The 19,106-nt window shown below is 45.2% G+C and overlaps 1 pseudogene; it reads left to right on the top strand.

The window, feature by feature from the left end:
* Positions 1-18,487: 18,487 nt before the first annotated feature.
* On the top strand, positions 18,488-18,705 carry LOC143771254 (U2 spliceosomal RNA; annotated as a pseudogene).
* Positions 18,706-19,106: the final 401 nt, after the last annotated feature.

The raw sequence follows: 19,106 nt of genomic DNA, 5'->3' as shown, positions 1-19,106 counted from the left end.
AGTTGCGATCGCCCTATAGCCATGGATTCCGATCCTGGCGATGTTCCAGCCTATGCCCTTTTAAAGCATACGCTTCGGATCTTTTTTGAAAAAGGTGGAGGAGATGGCCGTGGACTGAAATTTGTGGTTGGCAATGTTCTTGAGAAGACTCTTTCAGTCCGGAAACACGAAATCCTGGCCATCCAGGACTATCCGAGACGTGGTGTCTACGATGTTACTGTCACCGGAGAAGGTATCCACCAGCATGTTTGCGACCAGGTCATCTCCCCTGATGCGATTATCCGGAAAAACCCTGACATAAAAGGGGTTAGATTTGCCATCCATGATTTGGAAAAGACCAGGCTCTTAATTGTTAAAATTTATTCACCCCATATGCAAGTGTTGTGAATTCAGCTCTTGGGCTCCCTCCGGTGGTTGTTGGTGGTAGTGCAGTTGGCTCTGGGTTGTAATCTGGGGCAGGTGTTTCTGCTGATTGCAGCTCTGTTAGGTATTTAGGTGTGCAGGATCCATGATTCCCTGCCAGTTGTCCATTGTACTTGGAGGTGTTACATCTCTGTCTGGTTCCTCCTGCTCTGCTGTCAATCCAGCTAAAGATAAGTTCTGATTTTTGTCTCTGTTGCACACATGCTGTGTGCTTTACAGTTCAGTTCAATTCATTGTGTTTTTGTCCAGCTTTGACTGAGTTAGGATATTTTTCAGTCATGTTGGATTCTCAGGAGATGCAGATGTACATCCCATGTCTTTAGTTAGATGTGGTGTTTTTATTCTCTGCTGTGGATTTTTGTAGGGTTTTAATACTGACCGCTTAGTACTCTGTCCTATCCTATTCTATTTAGCTAGAGGTGCCTCTTTTGCGAAATCCTGTCTACTGCCTGTGTGTGTCTTTTACTCTTATATTCACAGTCAATATTTGTGGGGGGCTGCCTATCCTTTGGGGTTTCTGCTCTGAGGCAAGATAGAATTCCCATTTCCATCTTTAGGGGTATTTAGTCCTCCGGCTGTGTCGAGGTGTCTAGGATGTGTTAGGTACACCCCACGGCTACTTCTAGTTGCGGTGTTAGTTTAGGGTTGTGGTCAGTATAGGTTCCACTTACTCCAGAGAACGTCTCATGCTACTCCAGGGTCACCGGATCATAACATGCAAGAGAGCGAAATCGGAAGATACTTGTTGGGTTTCTTTAAAAAAGTGAATTGTTTAGGAAAGGTTTTGAATGAATGCAGCATTTGGACCTCCAAATGGAGATACGTTGTAACCTGTGTGAAAAATGCCTCAAAACCTGGAGGAGTAGATTTACCACCAGCTCATTTTAAAATTGGCAAAACGAATGGCGACCTCTATTTTAATGGCATGCCTTCCTTCTGCAGGAAATGTAAGCTATATGGGCATTCAAATTGTGACCCTACGTGTGCAAATTGTGGAAGCCAGGAACATAGAACTGAGCATTGCCAGACAGAGTATGTGTACAAATTGTCTTGCCAAAGATCATTCTTTTTCCTTTTGTCCTAACAGAAACAATACAAAAGGAGCGCAACCTGAGAAGGAACAGCCTCCGGCTCCCCACCAACCCTCGGCTGGTTCTGCTGTCCCTGAGACAAAGGAGGGTGAGGAGGAGTCGATGGACGAGTCAAATGAGGTACCTGGTACAGGTGAGGATGCCTTTACTGAAGTGAGGAACGAGAAAGCGAGACGCAGGAGGGAACGGCAGAAGGAGAGCAGGCAGCAAGGAGACCCCGCAGAGGGTACAGCTGCTTCTGCCAAAAGCCAACCCTCGTCTCTGCGATCTTCCGGGACGGCTCAAGGGCACATAAAACTGGACGTAAAAAGGCGGAAAGTCCAGGAGAAAACAGGTGGTGTATCAAGGGAAGTACCCCCACAGGAACCCCCTGATGTAGGTGGGAAACCCGACGAGAAGCCCATGGAGGAGCAGGAGACCCCACCCTCTTCAGAGATGGAGAGGGGGACTGGGGTGACTGCCTCAGTCATGCCTGTAACTCCAGTCAGAGGACAGCCGGCCTCTGAGCTCGATCTGACCCCTCCGATCGGTTCCCCCAAGGGGGGGCCAGTGGGAGATCAGGAGCAGGGATGGGTGCCGGCTTACCTGGCATCAATGAAAAATGAGCTCGTCCCGGGTAGTGTAATGCCATTCGAAGCTCTGTCTGATGGAGAGTCCTCCGTGGTCTCTTCCCTCATGACCGTCGAAGACGAGACCGAACCCTCCGATGAGGACACTTAACCAGCTGAGGTAAGAGTTTTTGAATTCTGTATCTCTTATTTTCTCTTATGGCGGGGATTTCCGGAATTTCCCTCAATGCTAGAGGGATTAAAACAAAACCCAGGAGATTGGCGCTCTGAGTTTTTGTACACCTTGTCTGCATCAGTCTTTTTCTTACAGGAATGCAATATTCCACATTCCTTAAATTAAAACAAGTATAAAACAGATTGGACACACGGACCCTCAGTATGGTCAGGATCAAACGAATCCAGGTCAGCAGGGGTCGCCATTCTTTTTAAAGGTAATGTTTTTATTGACTCTGTTCAGGAGGTTTTACCAGGCAGGATTTTATTGGTTAAAGCTTTTATTGATGGTTTTAAATGGCAGTTTTTAAATTTTTATGGATCTACTGAGAAAAATGAAAGAGCAAAAATGTTAGAAATGTTACCCCTTTTTATTAATGACGCTGATCCTCTTATTTTAGCAGGTGATTTTAATTGTATTATGGGTGGGGAGAAAAGATTCTCCAATGCGGTGAACAGAAACTATGACAAAACCTCTTTTATGCTCAGAAATGTTGTGCAGGATTTTAAACTTACCGATTGTTTTAAGGAATGCAATATGAATCTCCCTGCGGAAGAGTGGGTAACCTGGAGCAATGTGAACTGCAGCTCCAGAATTGATTTTATTTTTTGTTCTAACTCCATACTGCCTTTTAATTGCGAGCTTTTAACCAATGTTTTCTCAGACCACAAACTTTTACTTTTTAATGTTAAATATGATGATTTTAAGAAAAAAGGTAAAAGTGCCTGGAAGCTAAATATCTTTCTTTTAGATGATCCAGAAATTTTAACTGTTTTTAAGGAATTTTATACAAATTGCAAACAAATTAGAAATCCCCATACCCCTATTAGTAGGTGGTGGGAAAAAATGATGAAAAATATTAAAGATTTCTTTATTAAAGCTGGAATACAAAAAGCTAAAGAAAAGAGAGATATTTACAACCTCCTAAATACCCGACTGCAAACGCTCTTTAAACTACGGGAACACGACATAGATGTGGATAAAGATATTATCAATCTTAAAACTGAAATATCAAGATGCTTGGAACAAAGGGGGAAGCAATTAATCTTTTACTCTAAAGCCAAGCATGTAGAAGAAAATGAAACCTGCTCTCGTTATTTATTTAAAAATATGGTAGGAAAATTATTAATTCTTTGGAGGGAGAAAATGAAATAGAGGGAATTTTAAATAAAGTCCACCAATTTTATGCCGACCTTTTTAATACAAAAATTATAGACAGTAGTTTTATGGAAAGCTCTATGGAGGAAATCACAACCATTTTAGACCCAGTGTCACAAAATTTCTTATTGCAGGATCTGAGCAAGGAAGAGGTGGCTGAAACAGTTAAAAGTTTTAAAACAGGGAAAGTCCCTGGGCCAGACGGTATTCCTATAGAATTTTATTCCACATTTTATGAGCTTTTACAAAAAGATCTTTTAAATATTTTATGTGAGGTTTTTAATACAAAAACTCTCCCCACCTCTTGGAAAAAGGGTGAGGTCTCCCTTATACATAAGAAAGGGGACAAATCGGACATAAAAAATTGGAGACCAATAACCCTTTTAAATTGTGACTAGGGTTGAGCGACTTTCATTTTTTTAAGATCGAGTCGGGTTTTGCGAAACCCGACTTTGTCCAGAGTCGAGTCGAGTGCAGTCGGCTGATTATCGCTAAAAGTCGGGGATCGACCGAAACACGAAACCCAATGCAAGTCAATGGGGAAGCATAGTCGGCAGTGAGTGGAGGCCAGGAAAACACCTACAGTGCCCATTTTAATGCCAAAAACATCCATTCTTGTTTCTGAAGCTTGTCAATCTTAATTAACTTTATAATAATAGTTGGGCATTGGAAATTGGGGGTCATTTGGCAAAAGTTGTGGGGGGTAGGGCTGGTTCAAGGTTTTAGTGGGCCCAGGAAACGTGGACTATGTCATGGCGGTGGAGCAGTGAGAGGTAAGTATGTCAAGTTTGCAAGTGCTGTGATCCTAAGCAAGCAGGGGGGGGCCCACTCGTTGGCATTGGCACTGGCACAGGGCCCCTCAAAGTACAGCGGTGTGTTTGCACGGTGGGGGCGGCTCCCACCAGCAGCGACACTTTTGCGTACTCTGAGGGGCCCTGTGCCAGTGACGTCGCCAGCGAGTATGCCCCCCACCTGATGAAGGAACCTGTACTTTCATCTGCACCTTCCTCTTTGTCCCTGTGTAAGGTGGTATAACATGCGGGAAGGGGAACCTTACTTTCAGCAGGGTCAGATTCTGGCTGTGTAGAGTGCAAGGGGAATGTAGTGGTCTAGGTCAATGTACCAGCAGACTCATCTAGCAGTGGCTGGGCAATGGGCAGGATGAGGAGGAAACACAGATATAGGGCCAAAGAATAAAGTAGGCTAAATGCAGTTCAAAATTGGTAACAGGACTAAACAGGCGGCATTGCTTTGTTCAGTGGAGTAGCAAACCCAGGAGCAGCAGACACTGTTTTAAGGGCCCAACCACACTAGTAGGCCAAATGCAGTTTAATATCTGCTACTATAGGCCAAAAGCCTAAAGACTGAAGCTCAGCTTTATACAGTGGAGGACAACACCATGGAGCGGCAGAAAACGTTAGTAAGCCCTAACCACCAATTTTTTGTTAAAAAAGCACTTAATGAGAGCCAGAAGGTTGAAGCTCAGACAAGGCAACCTGGAGGAGAACACCAAGGAGGAGGAGAACACTCAGGAGGAGGACAACACCAGGGAGCGGCAGACACCGTTAGTAGGCCCTAACCACCAATTTTTTAAAAAACAGCACTTAATGAGAGCCAGAAGGTTGAAGCTCAGCTTTATACAGTTGAGGACAAACACCAGGGAGCGGCAGACACCGTTAGTAGGCCCTAACCACCAATTTTTTAAAAAACAGCACTTAATGAGAGCCAGAAGGTTGAAGCTCAGCTTTATACAGTTGAGGACAAACACCAGGGAGCGGCAGACACTGTTAGTAGGCCCTAACCACCAATTTTTTAAAAAACAGCACTTAATGAGAGCCAGAAGGTTGAAGCTCAGCTTTATACAGTTGAGGACAAACACCAGGGAGCGGCAGACACCGTTAGTAGGCCGTAACCAAAGTTGAAGGCCAAATGCAGTTTAATATCTGATACTATAGGCCAAAAGCCAGAAGGTTGAAGCTCAGCTTTATACAGTTGAGGACAAACACCAGGGAGCGGCAGACAGAGTTATTAGGTCCCAACCACCAATTTTTTTAAAAAAAGCACTTAAGGAGAGCCAGAAGGTTGAAGAGCAGCTTTATACAGTTGAGGACAAACACCAGGGAGCGGCAGACACCGTTAGTAGGCCGCAACCAAAGTTGAAGGCCAAATGCTGTTTAATATCTGATACTATAGGCCGAAAGCCAGAAGGTTGAAGCTCAGCTTTATACAGTTGAGGACAAACAACAGTGAGCGGCAAACAGAGGTATTAGGCCCCAAACACCAATTTTGTTTTTAAAAAAGCACTTAAGAGCCAGAAGGTTAAAGCTCAGATTTAGACAGTGGAGGACAATTTGAATTAGGGACTGCAGACAGACTTAGTAGGCTGTCCCCTGTGGACCATGCATCCACCACATTAACCCATTGCGCCGTAATGGACACGTAACCTTCCGTGGCCATGCCTACAGGTCCATGCGTCTGTTGTCAGGTGCACCTTTTGTACTCACAGATTGCCAGAGTGCATGGACAATGTGGTCTTTTACATGCTGGTGGAGGGTTGGGATGGCTTTTCTCGCAAAAGAAGTGTCGACTGGTTAGCTTGTAGCGTGGTACAGCGTAGTCCATCATGGCTTTATTAATATTAAATAAAATATATAAATAGGCTCTATGAACTTTTAAATCGGTTACATGGATACACAGGCAGCATTGTGGTCAGTGGAGGAGTATTGCAAGGAGGGACCGCTGACAGGCTAATGAAGGCCCGCAGACAGGCTAATGAAGGCCTAAAATAACAAAAAATAGGCTCAAGGCAGTTTTAAATCGGTTACATGGATACACAGGCAGCATTGTGGTCAGTGGAGGAGTATTGCAAAGAGGGACCGCAGACAGGCTAACAAAGGCCTAAAATAACAAAAAATAGGCTCAAGGCATTTTTAAATCGGTTACATGGATACACAGGCAGCATTGTGGTCAGTGGAGGAGTATTGCAAGGAGGGACCGCAGACAGGCTAATGAAGGCCCGCAGACAGGCTAATGAAGGCCTAAAATAACAAAAAATAGGCTCATGGCAGTTTTAAATAGGTTACATGGATACACAGGCAGCATTGTGGTCAGTGGAGGAGTATTGCAAGGAGGGACCGCAGACAGGCTAATGAAGGCCCGCAGACAGGCTAACGAAGGCCTAAAATAACAAAAAATAGGCTCAAGGAAGTTTTAAATCGGTTACATGGATACACAGGCAGCATTGTGGTCAGTGGAGGAGTATTGCAAAGAGGGACCGCAGACAGGCTAACAAAGGCCTAAAATAACAAAAAATAGGCTCAAGGCAGTTTTAAATCGGTTACATGGATACACAGGCAGCATTGTGGTCAGTGGAGGAGTATTGCAAGGAGGGACCGCAGACAGGCTAATGAAGGCCCGCAGACAGGCTAATGAAGGCCTAAAATAACAAAAAATAGGCTCATGGCAGTTTTAAATAGGTTACATGGATACACAGGCAGCATTGTGGTCAGTGGAGGAGTATTGCAAGGAGGGACCGCAGACAGGCTAATGAAGGCCCGCAGACAGGCTAATGAAGGCCTAAAATAAAAAATAGGCTCAAGGCAGTTTTAGATCGGTTACATGGATACACAGGCAGCATTGTGGTCAGTGGAGGAGTATTGCAAGGAGGGACCACAGACAGGCTAACGAAGGCCTAAAATAACAAAAAATAGGCTCAAGGCAGTTTTAAATCGGTTACATGGATACACAGGCAGCATTGTGGTCAGTGGAGGAGGATTGCAAGGAGTGTCTGACACAGTTAGTACTCGCAAAAAATAAATAGATGTTAATGTCTCGCAAAACAACAAAAAAAAAAAAAAAGTGTGGCATACTTAGGTACAGGGGTGGGCTCATCTGCTGAGTTTCTGACAAAGTAATTTGGCAGTAAGTATTTACTGGTGTCAATATAGGACACTGACCCAGACTACTTTAACTAGCATCATAGATGTCAACAAATTGGTATTGTCAGTGCCAGGCATTGAATGATGTCAGCGCATAGACTAAACATTGGTGGAGCTGTGCGAGATAATTTTGCACGTGGTAGAGCACAGTTTGAGCTGGGGGGAGGGAACTCTCTTGTGGCCGGCGGTACCGTCCCAGGGCCCCTCATGTTACAATGGTGTGTGTTGTGAACTCCGTTTTCAGGCTCCCTCTTGTGGTCACAGATGGTATTGTGTGACTTTGGTTTTTTGGCTCCCCCTGGTGGTTTGGTTTATTATCCTGCGGGTCTGCTGGATCAGCTGTCTCGTTATTCACCAGGGAGGCTCCTATTTAGCTCTGCTTCACTTCCACTTGTTGCCGGCTGTCAATGTATTCAGTGCTATTCTGATTACTCCTGATTATCTCGTTTTCTGCCTCTTCAGGATAAGCTAAGTTCTGTTTGAATATTTTTTGCTCATCTGCCTGCAATATGATTTCTGTGTATGATGAGTCTAGTCCAGCTTGCTAATATGTGATTTCTTTTTGCTGGTAAGCTCTGGGGTATGGAGTTGCTTCCCCCGCACCGTTAGTTGGTGCGGGGACTCGAGCAATCTCTGCGTGGATATTTTGAATAGGGTTTTTTATTGACCGCACAGTTTCCTTCTTATTTTCTGCTATCTAGTATTAGCGGGCCTCATTTGCTAAATCTGATTTCATCTCTGCGTTTGTGCTTTCCCCTTAACTCACCGTTAATATTTGTGGGGGGCTATTCTATATCTTTGGGGTCTTCCACTGAGGCAAGTGAGGACTTACTTTCCCTCCAGGAATAGTCAGTTTCTCAGGCCGTGACGAGACGTCTAGAATTTTTAGGTAACGTTCCACGGCTGCCTATAGTTGTTTGCGGATAGGATCAGGTTGCGGTCAATCTAGTTACCACTTCCCCAGAGCTAGTAGTCTGTTCAGTTACTTAGCTAGTCCGACCTGCGATCCTTGCCACTAGGATCATAACAGGTGTGTCTGACGTTGGGTGCGCACCACCACTGCCAGAGACACTTCATTGTACTATGAGGGACCCAGTGGCAGTGCCGTTGACCAAAAGCGGGCACACCCACCTCTTCAGACAAACAGCACTGTAACGGGTGCTTGCGCCAAGTGGCGAGACCACGGCCCCGTGGGGGGAATTTTCCCCATTGAGGGAGGTGTAAACATGTCGTATGCTGGACAAACAGCTGCTGCAAATTAAGAGATTGGAACACTCAGTAAGACCAGTCCACAAGCAAGACCTTTTTATAGGAAAGCTAGGTGTCAGCTGGGAAAGGTGGGGCAAAATAATTTGAAATCCAGGAGTGGTTCATTTTAATGAAGGTGAGATCATCCACATTTTGGGTAGCCAGACGAGTCCTTTTTTCGGTTAATATTGAACCAGCAGCACTGAATACTCTTTCTGATAGCACACTAGCTGCTGGGAAAGCAAGCTCCTGCAATGCATATTCTGCCAATTCAGGCCAGGTGTCTAATTTGGATGCCCAGTAATCAAATGGGAATGACGGTTGAGGGAGAACATCGATAAGGGATGAAAAATAGTTAGTAACCATACTGGACAAATGTTGTCTCCTGTCACTTTGAATAGATGCTGCAGTACCTGTCCTGTCTGCGGTCATTGCGAAATCACTCCACAACCTGGTCACAAAACCCCTCTGTCCAACGCCACTTCTGATCTGTGCACCTCTAACACCTCTGCCCTGTAGCTCCCTGCAGCTCGTGTGAGAACCATCACCGGCGCTGTGTGCTCGGAATGCCTGAATCAAACGGTCTACAAGAGTAGCTTGTTTGGTTGCTAATATTTGTTCGAGGTTCTCATGTGGCATAATATTTTGCAATTTGCCTTTATAGTGAGGGTCAAGGATGCAGGCCAACCAGTAATCGTCATCGCTCATCATTTTAATAATGCGTGGGTCCCTTTTGAGGATACGTAAGGCATAATCCGCCATGTGGGCCAAAGTTCCAGTTGTCAAATCTGCGGTTGTGCTGGTTTGAGGGGCAGTTACAGGCAAATCTACGCCACTTGTCTCCCTTAAAAAAACAGAACCCGGCCTTGCAACGCCACTAATTTCTGTTGGCCCAGGAGAAGCTTCCTCATTAAAAAAGTACTCATCCCCATCATCCTCCTCGTCCTCCTCCTCCTCTTCGCCCGCTACCGCGTCCTCTCCACGGCCCTGACCAGACAATGGCTGACCGTCATCAAGGCTTTCCTCTTCCTCGGCTGCAGACGCCTGCTCCTTTATGTGCGTCAAACTTTGCATCAGCAGACGCATTAGGGGTATGCTCATGCTTATTATGGCATTGTCTGCACTAACCAGCCGTGTGCATTCCTCAAAACACTGAAGGACTTGACACAGGTCTTGTAGCTTCGACCACTGCACACCTGACAACTCCATGTCTGCCATCCAACTGCCTGCCCGTGTATCCTCCCACAAATACATAACAGCACGCCTCTGTTCGCACACTCTCTGAAGCATGTGCAGTGTGGAGTTCCACCTTGTTGCAACGTCGATGATTAGGCGATGCTGAGGAAGGTTCAAAGAACGCTGATAGTTCTGCATACGGCTGGAGTGTACGGGCGAACGGCGGATATGCGAGCAAAGTCTACGCACTTTGAGGAGCAGGTCGGGTAACCCCGGATAACTTTTCAGGAAGCACTGCACCACCAGGTTTAAGGTGTGAGCCAGGCAAGGAATGTGTTTCAGTTGGGAAAGGGCTATGGCAGCCATGAAATTCCTTCCGTTATCACTCACTACCTTGCCTGCCTCAAGATGTACAGTGCCCAGCCATGACTGAGTTTCTTTCTGCAAGAACTCGGACAGAACTTCCGCAGTGTGTCTGTTGTCGCCCAAACACTTCATTGCCAATACAGCCTGCTGACGCTTGCCACTAGCTGTCCCATAATGGCACACCTGATGTGCAACAGTGGCAGCTGCGGATGGAGTGGATGTGCGACTGCGGTCTGTGGACGAGCTCTCGCTTCTGCAGGAGGAGGAGGAAGAGAAGGAGGGGGGGGCGAATACCTACAGCCAACTCTTTCCTTGACCGTGGGCTAGGCAGAACTGTCCCAATATTGCTGTCCCCTGTGGACCCTGCATCCACCACATTCACCCAGTGTGCCGTGATGGACACGTAACGTCCCTGGCCATGCCTACTGGTCCATGCATCTGGTGTCAGGTGCACCTTTGTAGTCACAGACTGCCTGAGTGCATGGATGATGCGGTCTTTAACATGCTGTTGGAGGGCTGGGATGGCTTTTCTAGAAAAGAAGTGCCGACTGGGTAGCTCGTAGCATGGTACAGCGTAGTCTATCAGTGCTTTGAAAGCTTCGCTTTCAACTAACTGGTAGGGCATCATCTCTAATGAGATTAGTCTAGCAATGTGGGCGTTCAAACCCTGTGTACGCGGATGCGAGGATGAGTACTTCCTTTTCCTAACAAGAGTCTCATGTAGGGTGAGCTGGACTGGAGAGCTGGAGATCGTGGAACTAGCGGTGGTGGCGGTGGACATGGGTGACAGAGAGGGTTGGAGATGGTATTCTTGCCGGTGCCCTACATGCAGTGTTTCCTACTACTAACCTGGTGATTCCCTGACTGCTTTGGCCTGGCGACGAAAGCTGCACAGATACTGCAGGTGGCGCGGGAAATGGTGGGCTTACAGGGAGGGAAGGCATGTAGCGTTGCTGACTAGCTTCATTGGCCGAGGGTGCTGCAACCTTTAGGGACGTTTGGTAGTTAGTCCAGGCTTGCAAATGCATGGTGGATAAATTTCTATGCATGCAACTTGTATTTAGACTTTTAAGATTCTGACCTCTGCTTAAGGTAGTTGAACATTTTTGACAGATGACTTTGCGCTGATCATTTGGATGTTGTTTAAAAAAATGCCAGACTGCACTCTTTCTACTATCGGACACCTTTTCAGGCATTGCAGACTGAGCTTCTTTAACCGGATGGCCACGCTGTCCTCCAACTGGTTTTGGTTTTGCCACGCGTTTTTGGCCAGATACGGGCCTGGCAGATGGAACCTGTTGTGATGTTGATGCCTGCTGCGGCTCCTCCTCCTCCGCTTCAGAACTACTGCCGCCTGCACCCTGTTCCCCCAATGGCTGCCAATCGGGGTCAACAACTGGGTCATCTATGACCTCCTCTTCTATGTCGTGTGCAACTTCGTCTGTGTCACCGTGTAAGCCGGTGGTATTGCGTTCGTGACGGGGCACCATAGTCTCCGCTGGGTTTGATTCTGCCTCAGTACACTGCGAGGGCAATGTTCTGGTCTGAGTCAAAGGAACAGCATAGTAATCTGGCTGTGGCTGTGCATCTGTGCACTCCATGTCCGATTCAACTTCGAATGGGCATGGCCTGTTAAATGTTTCACTGTCTAACCAAGGAACGGTATGTGTAAAGAGCTCCATGGAGTAACCTGTTCTGTTGACTGACGCATCCTTCACTGTTGTTCTGGGTGAAGGACACAAGGAAGCGACTTGTTCCTGACCGGGAGCATCCACTGACGATGCACTGCTCTGACATTTGGCACTTTCTGAGGAGGAGGCGAAAGAGCTAGAGGCAGAGTCAGCAATGAAAGCCAATACTTGTTCCTCCTGCTCCGGCTTCAAAAGTGGTTTTCCTACTCCCAGAAAAGAGAGCGTTCGAGGCCTTGTGTAGCCAGACAACGAACCTGGCTCAACAACTCGAGACTTAGGTGCTGTACTGCTTTTACCACGACCACCTGATGCTCCACCACCACTACCATCATTACCAGCTGACAATGACCGCCCACGGCCACGACCTCTTCCACTAGACTTCCTCATTGTTTGCAAAACGTAACCAAAGTAACGGTATTTGTTACTGTAAAACAACTTATAAGGTGAACTCAAACTTCTGTAGGATTTATATATACCTTTATAGGTGCCTGACACAAAGGAAAATCAGGCCCAATGTTACACACTAGGTTTTCTGTGCCCCAATAATTTGAGACAGATGGCACACACAGGACCAGCACTCAAGCAGAAATGCCAATCTTAATCTCCCACTATTTTTTTTTTTTTTTCTGGGAGAATTTTTTAAAAAAAAACAACATTACATACTAGGTTTTCTGTGGCACACAATGAGAGACAGATGCCACACACAGGACTGGCACAGAGGCAGACTTGCCAATCTTTATCTCCCACTAATTGTTTTTTTTTTACAGGAAGAATTTACCCAAAAAATAAATAAATGGCCAAGTATTACACAGTGGTTTTCGGTGGCATACAATGAGAGACAGATGCCACACACAGGACTGGCACAGAGGCAGACTTGCCAATCTTTATCTCCCACTATTTATTTATTTTTTTACAGGGAGAATTTACCCAAAAAAAATAAATGGCCAAGTATTACACAGTGGTTTTCGGTGGCATACAATGAGAGACAGATGCCACACACAGGACTGGCACAGAGGCAGACTTGCCAATCTTTATCTCCCACTATTTATTTATTTTTTTACAGGGAGAATTTACCCCAAAAAAATAAATGGCCAAGTATTACACAGTGGTTTTCGGTGGCATACAATGAGAGACAGATGCCACACACAGGACTGGCACAGAGGCAGACTTGCCAATCTTTATCTCCCACTATTTATTTATTTTTTTACAGGGAGAATTTACCCAAAAAAAATAAATGGCCAAGTATTACACAGTGGTTTTCGGTGGCACACAATGAGAGACAGATGCCACACACAGGAATGGCACAGAGGCAGACTTGCCAATCTTTATCTCCCACTAATTATTATTTTTTTTACAGGGAGAATTTACCCCCCCCCAAAAAAAAAATGGCCAAATATTACACAGTGGTTTTCGGTGGCACACAATGAGAGACAGATCCCACACACAGGACTGGCACAGAGGCAGACTTGCCAATCTTTATCTCCCACTAATTATTATTTTTTTTACAGGGAGAACTTACCCCCCAAAAAAATGGCCAAGTATTACACAGTGGTTTTCGGTGGCACACAATGAGAGACAGATGCCACACACAGGACTGGCACAGAGGCAGACGTGCCAATCTTTATCTCCCACTAATTATTTTTTTTTTTTACAGTGAGAATTTACCCCCCCCAAAAAAATAAATGGCCAAGTATTACACAGTGGTTTTCGGTAGCACACAATGAGAGACAGATGCCACACACAGGACTGGCACAGAGGCAGACTTGCCAATCTTTATCTCCCACTAATTATTTTATTTTTAAAAGGGAGAATTTAGAAAAAAAAAAGGCCCAGTATTACACAGTGGTTTTCGGTGGCACACAATGAGAGACAGATGCCACACACAGGACTGGCACAGAGGCAGACTTGCCAATCTTTATCTCCCACTAATTATTTTTTTTTTTACAGGGAGAATTTACCCAAAAACAATAAATGGCCAAGTATTACTCAGTGGTTTTCAATGGCACAATGAGAGACAGATGCCACACACAGGACTGGCACAGAGGCAGACGTGCCAATCTTTATCTCCCACTAATTATTTTTTTTTTTTACAGGGAGAATTTACCCCCCCCAAAAAATGGCCAAGTATTACACAGTGGTTTTCGGTGGCACACAAAGAGAGACAGATGCCACACACAGCAATGGCACAGAGGCAGACTTGCCAATCTTTATCTCCCTGCAGTAATCTCAGGAAAGTATGGCAGGCAGCTATAAAAAGGACTGCTGCACACAAAAGTGGGGACAAACACACAAGATAGCTTTGCAGAAAGGAAGGAACAACAGGATTTGTGCTTTGAAAAAAGCAGTTGGTTTGCACAGCGGCGTACACACACAGCAACGCAGCTATCAGGGAGCATTCTAGGACAGCCCAATGAGCTACAGCGCTGAGGAAAAAAAAATGTAGCTTCCACTGTCCCTGCAAACAAAAGGTGGTGTTGGACAGTGGAAATCGCTACAGCACAAGCGGTTTGTGGCTTTATGTACCCTGCCTATCACTATCCCTGCTTCTGAAGAAGCGGCAGCAACCTCTCCCTATGCTCAGATCAGCAGCAGTAAGATGGCGGTCGGCGGGAACGCCCCTTTATAGCCCCTGTGACGCGGCAGACAGCAAGCCAATCACTGCAATGCCCTTCTCTAAGATGGTGGGGACTGAGATCTATGTCATCATGCTGCCCACACTCTGCGTCCACCTTCATTGGATGAGAAATGGCACTTTTAGCGTCATTGAAACGCAACTTTGGCGCGAAAGTCGCGTACCGCATGGCCGACCCCACACAGGGATCGTGTCGGCTTCATGAGACGCCGACTATGCCAAAAGTCGGCGACTTATGAAAATGAACGATCCGTTTTGCTCAACCCTAATTGTGACAATAAAATGATGGCCAAAATTTGTGCAAACAGACTCAAAAAGTGGTGGGAAACATAATACATCCTAACCAGGTCTGTGGTATACCGGAGAGAAGCATATGGGAAAACCTAAATCTAATCAAAGACATAATTGATGACACTAAATCAAGGGGAGGTGGATTGGCGGTCTTGTCCTTTGATTTTGAAAAAGCCTTTGATAGAGTATCTCACGAGTTCCTTTTTAATGTTTTAAGTAAAATGGGTATACCAGAAGGGTTTTTATTGTCACTTAAGGCATTTTATAAAGACTGCACAAGTAAGATCGTTGTAAATGGTTTTAAAACTAAAGACGTGGTTTTAAAATCTGGGGTTAAGCAGGGTTGTCCCCTGTCCCCACTTTTATTTATTTGTGCTCTTGAGCCTCTGCTCTGTACCCTGAGGAGGGATAAACAAATCCGGGGAATCCCACTGCCTGGTGAATGGGGTCTGGAGGCAAAAGTCACAGGGTATATGGATGATGTAGCCATAATATGCAGGGATTCCCCTTCTATACAAAAAGCCTTAAGGCAGGTGGAGTTTTTCTGCTGTGGGTCTGGTTTTAAGTTAAATTTTAACAAAAGTTCTATTTTAAAGGTTGGCAGTGGTTTTAACAGATATCCAAGTCCCTGAGAGGGACTCTATTCAAATTTTAGGTGTAATATTTAATGAAGAAAATAAAGGCAAAGAAAGCTGGAATATGGTGTTAGGGCTAGCGGAACGCACCAAATAATAAGAAAGATCGAATAAGGTGCGTTCACAGCCCGGGGTCCACCATGCAGAGATGGAACCTGCTGCCAAGTAATGACGGACTATATGGCGATACAATGTGAATACACACACGGGTTAACTTCACCCTGTGTGAAGGAAGTGAACCCTGTTAAGTCACATGGCCGCGGTACCGCACACGAGCGCAAGCAAGGAGTCACCGAGCTCAGTCCCGAGACCTGGGATCCGAGTCCGTCTAGACCACTTGCGCTCGACACCGCTAATGGGGTGTCCGCGTAACCAAAATAATAATTAAAGCTGCACGAGAGTGCATGCGGTGCCACACTGGCGGATGCCACTAACCACCCAGGCTTGGGTCAGGAAAGCGCTGAAAGCGCACGGCGCCGCACTGGCGGTCACAGCAATTGGACACTGTATGGTGTGTTACGTGCTGATGGCTAAGTCGGGCGCTAGATAGCAATCATCCACCTTCCGCGAGCAGTCATCCAATAGGGAGGGGATTTCCAAGAACGGCTTTCACTCACAACACACACACGTTTACAAATGTACACTAGCGCATGGCCGTGCGGCCGTGCGGCCATGCGAGCCTTATATAGCTGCAGCAAGTAAAAGACCTTCCTAGAAGGACCAATGAGAGACTGCCATACCTGAGCATGTGACCCTAAATCTCCACTGAGAGATCTTGCCCTGGGCATGCTCAGTGTGTGCAAAGCAAGACTTAGCCTTAGCACTTAAAGGACCTTCCTGAAAGGGCCAATGGACTTAGCTGCAGCATCTGACCATGTGACCCTCGATCTCCACTGAGAGATCTTACTCAGGGCATGCTCAGAACGAGAAAAGCAGGACTTCGTCCCAGAAGCGTCTGCTCGCCGCTGCCCAGCACTGACTTCAATGGCAGAAGCCGGAAAAGCAGCAGTAACTCTTTGTACAGAGTGGGACTGAGCAAGACGCTGGGACCGACGTCTCCGCTGAGCAGACTCCACTGTGGCTGGAGAAGAATGGTAGACCGCAGTGGAGATGGTTCGAGATTCCCCTTGTGCAGAGGCGGGAACTCGACACCTAACATATGGTGGCCAAGAAGGTAAACCAGAAATTATTTATGTGGAATTTAAGAAAATTGACTATGGAGGGGAAAATTTTAATTATTAAAATGGTCATATTGCCGCTTTTATTATATTTAAGCCTGGTCTTCCCTCCTCCAAACTGCATTTTTAACAAAATAATCAAAGCTTGTTTTACCTTTTATTGGAGTTCCAAGATGGAAAAACTAAAGAGAGAGCTGGTGGTAAAATCCAAAGGTAATGGTGAAAAAGATTTCCCAGATTTTAGAGCTTTTGTTTTAATCCGATTCTTTGTCCTGTGTTTTAATTCCCTTTTTAAAAATAGTTACTGGTAGTGTTGAGCATTCCGATACCGCAAGTATCGGGTATCAGCCGATACTTGCGGTATCGGAATTCCGATACAGAGTTCCGATACTTTTGTGATATCGGGAATCGGTATCGGGATCCATATTCATGTGTAAAATAAAGAATTAAAATAAAAAATATGGATATACTCACCTCTCCGGCAGCCCCTGGACCTTACCGCTGTAACCGGCAGCCTCCGTTCCTAAGAATGAGCACGTGAAGGACCTGCGATGACGTCGCGGCTTGTGATTGGTTGCGTGAGCGGTCACATGAGCGGTCACGCGACCAATCAGAAGCCGCGACGTCATCGAAGGCCCTTCACGCTCTCATTCTTAGGAACGGAGGCTCCCGGCCGGTTACATCGGTAAGGGTCCAGGGGCCGCCGGAGAGGTGAGTATATCCATATTTTTTATTTTAATTCTTTATTTTACACATGGATATGGATCCCAGGGCCTGAAGGAGAGTTTCCTCTCCTTCAGACCATGGGAACCATCCTGGATACCTTCCGATACTTGTGTCCCATTGACTTGCATTGGTATCGGGTATCGGTATCGGCAATATCCGATACTTTTTGGATATTGGCCGATACCATCCGATACCGATACCTTTGAGTATCGGAAGGTATCGCTCAACACTAGTTACTGGTCATATTTTATCCGTTTTAACATTGGTTTTTTTATGAGACGCCTTGGGTGGTTTGAAACAGTTTTAAATTCCCCATATGCTTTTAATACACCAGAAAACTATAAAATTTTAGGTACCATTGTTAATACATATGACCTAAAGAGTAAAAACACAGAGGCCCTAGGGGATAGCAAAAAGATCTTAAAGGGCCTCAAAGGAAAAGAACAAGTGACACAGATCGGAAATTTTAATGACCCTAAGTGTTTAGAAATATGGAAAAATGTTAATGCCTCATATCTTTTTAATTCTCAGAAGGACCTCGCCTGGAGCTGTGTGCATGATTGTCTTCCATGCCGGGCATTCCAACACCGAAGAAGACTCGTGAGATCCTCCAAATGCCCAAGAGAGCAGTGCCAAGGAGAAGAAACAGTGCTGCACATTCTTTGGACTTGTCAATTCACAAAACAAATATGGACAAAAATGTTTCCATTAATCCAGAAAGTAACTGATTTAAGAGACTTAAGTTTTGAGACTGTTTTATTTGGTGACATGGAATGCCCCAACGCAAGCAAGAGGATCATTGCATGGAAGACAATCAGCACCATCAAAGAAGCTCTGTGGAAGGCCAGGAACATCCTTCTTTTTAAACATGATGTTTTATCTGTGAAAGACGTTTTATCATTGGCTTTTAGTGAGATGTGTATTTATTATTTATTGGACAAGAAAAAGAATCTCTTATTGTCAAAGCAATGGATGGTAGAGGAGTGGAATACCATAATTTGAATGCCACCACTAATGTGAATTATTGGCCGATGCTTGTATATTGCTTGTTTTGTTTGCATGTAACATTAAAAAAAAAAAAAAAAAATTTGATCAATATGTTACAATGCTTCAAATATGTAAAACACTGTATATATACTTTTTTTCCTGTAATTGCTTTTAAAACTTTAATAAACGGGTGTACCTAAATTTGGGTACTTCAAAGTTAAAAAAAAAATCTGTTCTTATCAGTTTAATATCTGATACGTCCCCTATTTGGGGACCATATATTAAATGGATTTTTGGAACAGGGAGATGGAAGAAGAGCTTGCTCTGTCCACTCCACGCATTGACCCGTTATTGCAGTATCTCCGGGACCAGTGCACTCCTTCTCTGATCCAGTTTCTAAAAACAGATTGAATTGAAATCAGCGCAAGTTGTCTTTTAACCCTTTATGTGAATTGATTTCAGGGTCAAAGAAGCACTTTTCTCATGCCAAATGTAGCATTTTGTTTGATTTCTCTTGGCCAATTGCAACATTTTGTGTGCCTTGCCTGGCCTTGCTTTCACCTATGTCTGTCAAACATTGCATTGCATTCAATATGCAATCAATCAATCAATCAATTTGTCTTTACTGGTTGCTGCAACAGGTGTGTTAAGATATAGGCCTCTATTAGGCCTTTCTTACAGTGTTGCAAATATACTGTGCCATCTACAAAATTAGGCCCCTGCTGTCAGTACTTGGTGGCGTTTCAATTGAAGTATCCAATGAGTAGTTCTGCCATACATACT

The sequence above is a fragment of the Ranitomeya variabilis genome, chromosome 4, assembly GCF_051348905.1.
Source record: "Ranitomeya variabilis isolate aRanVar5 chromosome 4, aRanVar5.hap1, whole genome shotgun sequence".
Classification (NCBI taxonomy): domain Eukaryota; kingdom Metazoa; phylum Chordata; class Amphibia; order Anura; family Dendrobatidae; genus Ranitomeya; species Ranitomeya variabilis.
This window is presented reverse-complemented; position numbering and strand designations above follow the sequence as displayed.